Consider the following 6,523-nt stretch of genomic DNA (forward strand, 5'->3'; position numbering starts at 1 on the left):
GGCCAGAGAGAAAAGGCCCTTGCTATTTATCAGAGGGGCAGATACAAAGTAATCTGTCTAAAGCTGGTCAAACAGCATAAATGAACACTTTCCAACTTCTGTGTATGTTAACTAGGGACACCAGACCTGGCTGGTTAAGGTTCCTCTAACTCCCTAAAGCCCATTTCAAATAGCTGGTATCTTTCAAGCTACCCATCCATGAGTGCTGTTTGGCCTCCCTGGGAGGCGCTGGACCTGAAGCCAACAGAGGCAACGATATTCATCTCTCGGGGGCCTTGTCCCACAGAAAGGACCACACTTCCAGACCAAACCACTTAGGGATTAGGTATGCAACCTAAGCCACATGGGAACAAATCAGCACTGTAATCAAGTTCTTTAGGAAAGCTAACTGGTGTAGTTAACCCACCAACCATTCCCTGCTCAGACTTCCCAGCTGCCTGAAGCAACATTATTTTAAACCTCTCAGGGGACTCCTGGCCAAACTTAAAACCACCTTGGCAAGCCCTAAAAAGTAGCTGCCACCCAGCTAAGTGAGTCCTTAGTCACCCCTCAAAAGATTCACCTCCCTGCCACCTCTCGATCCCCTGAAAGCAACCCCGCCTGGGAAAGGAATCAAAGCTGTGCCATCTGACCTCCTGCCTGCTGCCAGGGTCTCACCAGGTGGAGGGTACCCTGCAGTGGGCTATGGAGGCCAGGGGGGACGGAGGGGCCAAGGGAGGGACTGGGCCCCACTCCCCTCCAAACCAAGCATGCCTATGAGTCAGCCCTCCAGCTTGGGGCTCAAGGTGGCTCCTAGACGCTGGTGTGGAGTAAAGAGAGAGTGCAAGTGTTAAACAGCATCTCAGCATCTTATCCCTCTAGGCACAGTGCAGTGATCCTGGGGCCTAGCAATGCTGCCACACCAAAGGATAACTAAGCCCGGGGTTGGGAGAGACCACGCTGCTAACCTGTACTAACGTGTATGCACTCTGTAACGGGCTGTGAGATGGAGGATTTTCCATAGACTTTCCCATAGCCACCGTGGGAGCCCTTGTGCCTCTTTTCAGAGGCGTGCTTCTCCTTCACAACCACTCCAGAACAGAGGAGGGGGAGCTGGCTGGGAGAGCTGCCAGAAGCAGTTCTCTCCTCCTGGCTGTGGGAAGTACTCCACCCAGATTTGGTGACCACGTTACTGTCAGATTCCATATCCTCATGCAGACTCTCCAGACTGTCGCTGCACTGCGAGGGCGTTTGGATAGGTCGGTACTTGTTCAGGTCCAACAAGGTCTTGGCAATCGTGACAAGATGCAGCAATCCTTCCAGGTGTCCCCCACGTCACCATGCTCATAGCTCAGTCCAGGACGCCCACGCCGGTGGCTGGGGTGTTGGGTCCAGGAGACCTTGTTCCGGTGGCCCCCGAAGACTGCTGAGCCCTGCGACTACAGCCCCTGCCACTCCAGCGTCCTCCAGCTGAGTAACAATTTCACAAGACTCAGATACATCACAATCCAGCCCCTCTCCAATTGGCCAATGAGGAGGGTGATTCAACACAGCTTACTTTCTCCCCCAGCCAGTAGGTGGGTCTAGAACCTTGGTGCCGCCAATCCTACTATTCGGTTTCAAGGTTTCCTGTGGCCCCTCCAGTCCCTAATCGCAGATATTTAAAAGGATAACAGCCCCAAGGTGGCGACCAGCCAGGTGCTGCTTGGTCCGCGTGTCCGCCCAGGCTCCTGACTCACAGGCCAGCAGGCGCAGCTTAGGACCTAGGACAAAACACAACTTCAGTTGAGGTTTCCCAGCCTGCCAGTAGATAAGCGATTTCCTGTAAACCCTGCAGTCCTAACAGCCAGCCTTCCAATCCAAAGTGAGTGGGTTGATATCACTGGTAGTGGCTCAGCCCATCAGAAACCCGTTCTGAAAGCATGTGCTAGACTCTTTTAAAGGCACAGAGGAGTGAAAGGAGACCAAATGTTTTCTTTTTAAGAGCTGAATAGTATTCATCATCCATTCTTTAGTTGATGGGCAGTGAAAAGAGGCAGGGGATTTCTTGGGAGGGGAAGCAAAATGCAGTTATGAAGGGGGAAAGGTGAACTTTAGGACAAGTTAAATGGACTGGGGAAAGGGAGGGTTAAGTAACATTAAAGGTCTTTAGACAAAGACATACAGAACCCTACCAATATAGAAGTTTCTGAAAGCATACGTATATATGTGATAAAAATTTAAAAGGAGTCACCCTAGAGGGGACACTACAATTCTATACATCTTAGGAGAACACACACATACACAAAAACCTCAATACCAGAAATAAATTTCTGCTCTAGAGTCTGTTTACCAGAGGTCACACAAACAATAACAAATACTGGCCATTGCCCCTGCCCTTGGTTCCCCAGCAGAAATGGATGTTAAGACTATATTGCTAAGAAGCTGCATGCATGAGCTATAGAGAGAACCAGGCAAAATCAAGCTGGTGCTGACTTACGAGTCTCGTCTCTACTGGGTAGCATCCATAGTAGTAGAAAATGCTATGCATGGCACAAGAAGGAAAAAATAATCAACTTTACCAAGCTGTGAAACCTTTGAACTACAATAACAACATGCGTGGAGAGACAGACCCAATAGTCCAATGGGGACAAAACTATGACTTGAAAAACAAACCACTTTAAATGAATTTAGGGCAGTACCTAGAGTGGAGTCCATATCTGTCATTATTATCAGGCTTAGGAACCTGAGTGTGGGGAGGACAAAGAATTAGAGTTAGGGTTTGGGATAGGATTAGGGTTAGGGGTATTGATAAGAGGTTAGCGGTTAGGGGGAGGGTAGGGTATGTGTTAAGGAGTGCAGTGAGGGTAAGGTTGAGTGTTTGAGTTTAGGGTTAGGATTCCAGTGAGGGTAAGGATGAAGGTGAGGATTAGAGTTTAGGGTTAGAATTAGGGTTAGGGTTTGGATTAGAGTTAGAGTTTAGGGTTAGGGGTAGGAGTTAGTGGTTAAGTTAGGGTTAGGGGTTAAGATCAGGATTAGCATTAGATTTAGGGTTAGGGCTAGGGGTAAGCCTTAGGGTTAATGTTAGGGTTAGGGTTAGGCCCCTCCTGCCATCAAGTTTACCCACTGCATGCTCTGTTCCTTCTTCTAGATGGTCCTCCATATTCCATTGAGAAGCCTGTCTCCAGTGCCCACTCATGGACTGGTTTCCCACAACTTGGCATCTACAACGCATTGTTCTAGTTATGAGAGCCACTGGACACCCTAGCTCCGAGGCTGTCATGTGCAGCTGACCTTCTCATGTTCCAACATGGACTGTGCCATGTGCACCCTTGTGCCTAGGTGACATATGATAGACGGACCCTCCCTCATCAGGTGGCCTAATGAGCTGTCTTGCACCCTGAGCAGATCTTGACTTCATTCACTCTTCTCTTAGTAAGAGACAGCATCTCTCTTATGGGATGAGGCCTGCAATGATTCAGTTCTGATCCTGACCTCTGGCTTTTTCCTCTGGAGGATTGCCTATACATAGTAAGCTATTAAATAGCATTCAAGGCATTTGCACAGAAAATGCGTAAAACTTTCCTGAGCTCAGCTTTTTCATATGTTGCCCTTCCCTAATTTGTGAAAAATCTAACAATCTTTGATGGAAATTATCTGTTTAAAATGTTCAGGGGATTAAAGGGCTGCTTGAAGGCATTTGCACAAAAAATGTGTAAAATTTTCCTGAGCTCAGCTTTGTCATTTGTTGACTTTCCCGAATTTGTGAAAAGTCTAACAGGGGATTAAAGTGCTGCTTGAACTGTAATTTGTCCTTTCAAATTATGCTGTGCATATCATCCAAGGTGTAGTCACTGTGTGCACACAGCTTGGGGCTCATGATTGGTGAGAATGACAGACGATCCAGTTGGGTTGACTTCCTCTTATTCTGAGTGGGGGCTACTGTTCAGTTCAACAGACCAAGAGGCCAAGGCAAAGAAACTTGTCCATGATCCCCAGCGTCCCTGACCTCAGCATCCATGTCCCTAAATCTTTGGTGCTCTGCGTGCCACAGAGCCCTGGGGTCACATCAATGTAGTCTGCATCCTGTGCCACTTGAGCTGGTGGCCTGTTTCAGTAACACCAGCGGCATTATTTGTCTTACTTCCAAGATAGCCTGTAAGGGTCCTCCTTCCATGATGGAATTCTTGGCTTGGGACTGCAGTATGCACCTAGACTTGCTAGAGTTGTACTCCATGGAGAGAAGTCTTCATGCCCAAAGCATGCAACTTAAAATGAATAAGCAATGAATCTGAAGAGATTGCACATTGGTTAAGAACACTGACTCTTTTTGCGGAAGACCTAGGTTCGAATTCCAGCACCCAAATGGCAGCTAACAACTGTCCGGAACTCCAGCTCCAGGGGATCCGAAAATCTCTTCCCTCCACTACAAGCATTGCATGAAATGGGTGCACTTACCTACATGTAGGCAATACACACATACACATAAAATAAAATAATTAATAAAAGATACAAGCAATACAGTTTATTCATCTTACTTTCTGAACAACAATCCAAAACTCCAAGAATGATTAAAATAAACCAACAAATAAGGAGATATTTTTGTTAAGAGATGGGAAGCTCACCTCTGCTCTACAGGTGGTACTGGCTAGAACACAGCACGTGATTCTGAAATACTCTAATAATAAGTTAAGCTCAGGTAAAGGTGAAGCATGGTCTGTTTCTTTTAATTTGTCAATAGCAGGGAGAAATACCTGTCCAGGAGCTAAAGCGTCTGCAGTCACATCTGGAGGTGGCTCTGTATTGGCTGGTGTGGGCAGCTCCTCCTCTAATTCAGCAGTCAGGAGATGTGTAGGTTCCATGATCTCAGGTACCACAGCACCCTCTAGGGCTGCCAGCTTCCCCTGTGTTTGATGCAGAAACTGGTCTGGGATCCAGAGTCTCTGGCATCCCTGGTGCCAACGGTAGCTTAGGAACAGCAGTCCTGCGGCCCAGAAGGGCCCCAGACCTAAGGATGGAAAGAGATATACAGTCAGTGGAAGAATCTTTAACTGAACACATGGGAGATTTGACATGGACTGAGTGTTCCCCAGATGAGGGTCTTTTGTCAGAGACTTCCAAAATGCACACAACCCCTCTTCCTGCCAAAGAATTCTCAGTCCCTGTCCCTTCAACAGGGAATCCTACCTGACTGGATCCCAGCTCCAGTTGCAGACAAAGGCCATCTTATGTAACCTCCATGGTGTAACCTGGCACTGAACCCTCCTGCCCACCATGTCAGACACCTTTCACAGGCCTCCTCCTTCTTGGACTCCTGGTCCTCCTTTTTTAGCAGAAACTCGTCTACATGGATGTCCAGGTATGAAGAAGGCATTTCGAGATTAACATACTCCATTAGCTGGTTCAGTGTATCCAGGTCCAGATTCTGACAAACATTCTCTGGATATTTCTCAATTTATAGTCCCAGGAAGTACATTATTGTGCTAAGGCAGATGGACAAGGAATACAGTGAGAAGCCAGCACACTCTCTGCTTGTGCTGCAAAGGTCCCATGCAGACAAGGCAAAGGCTGTCCACTCAGTGTACTGTTGGGCCTGGTGGGAAGCATTTTGGAGTCATGTGTGGAGAGGCTCCAACACTTTCTGTTCAGTCCAATGGTAGACAGACTGTGAAAGCAGGCTGGGCTCTAGTGGGAATGGATTCTCACAGGGATTGATATTTACCTGCTACCCTCCCCACTACTCCTCAGAGCATAGGGGGCCCTAGGGATCTTTTTTATACCCCTATCCAGGTGAATTCCCAGGCTTTGTCCCTCTAGTGGAAATCACAATAGGGGGGTGCCTGGCAATATTCTAACCCTAAACACTAGCCCCAAAATATTCCATTCTTTAGATGGGAGCTTACCTCCCTATTCACCCAAAGCCCACTCACATTTTTTACACCCTGTCCTCCTCTCTGTCCAGCTGGAAGGGTGTATACCAGTATTAGTACAGAAGGATGTCACCCCTAAGGCCCTATGTCCCCACCTTCCAGGAGCTCTAGAGAGGCTGAGTTAGGAACAGAAGCTGTGGCTGGGCTGGGAATGTGTAGTCTGCACTGCTCTCTAAGATCTTAGCTGAGGGACTGGAAAGGAGCCTGATGACACTAAAGATTCACGGATCTTCTTGGTGTGACTGAACCCAAACTGATCCCTCCCTGATTTTTCAGTCATATGTGGCTTCCTGGTATGCCCTTGGGGGTACAATTATCCCCTGTGCCCCAGATGGAGTGTAAAACTTTCCTTAAAAATAAGAACAGAGCCTTCTTACAACCCAACCAGGTTCCTGAGCTCTCCTGGGCTTGGAAATGGTCACTCACCTTCAAATTATCCTGTCTAGCACCTTCCAGGTGGTGGCATGCCTTGGGTAGATGATAGGAAAACTAGAGAGATCATCCCTCTTCTGCACAGCGGTTGACAGCTCACCAGCTTTTTCACTTTGCCTGCACTATGGGGCCTTAACTTGCAGAGCTCATGACACATGATATTGGCTGGCTTCTCTTCATCATGACCAAGGACCACGGGAGAA

At 47.8% G+C, this 6,523-nt stretch overlaps 1 pseudogene; it reads right to left on the reverse strand.

Moving 5' to 3' along the window:
* Window positions 1-13: 13 nt before the first annotated feature.
* On the reverse strand, window positions 14-1,481 carry LOC115071375 (annotated as a pseudogene).
* Window positions 1,482-6,523: the final 5,042 nt, after the last annotated feature.

This window comes from Nannospalax galili, unplaced genomic scaffold (genome assembly GCF_000622305.1).
Source record: "Nannospalax galili isolate Female #2095 unplaced genomic scaffold, S.galili_v1.0 scaffold2659, whole genome shotgun sequence".
Lineage (NCBI taxonomy): Eukaryota > Metazoa > Chordata > Mammalia > Rodentia > Spalacidae > Nannospalax > Nannospalax galili.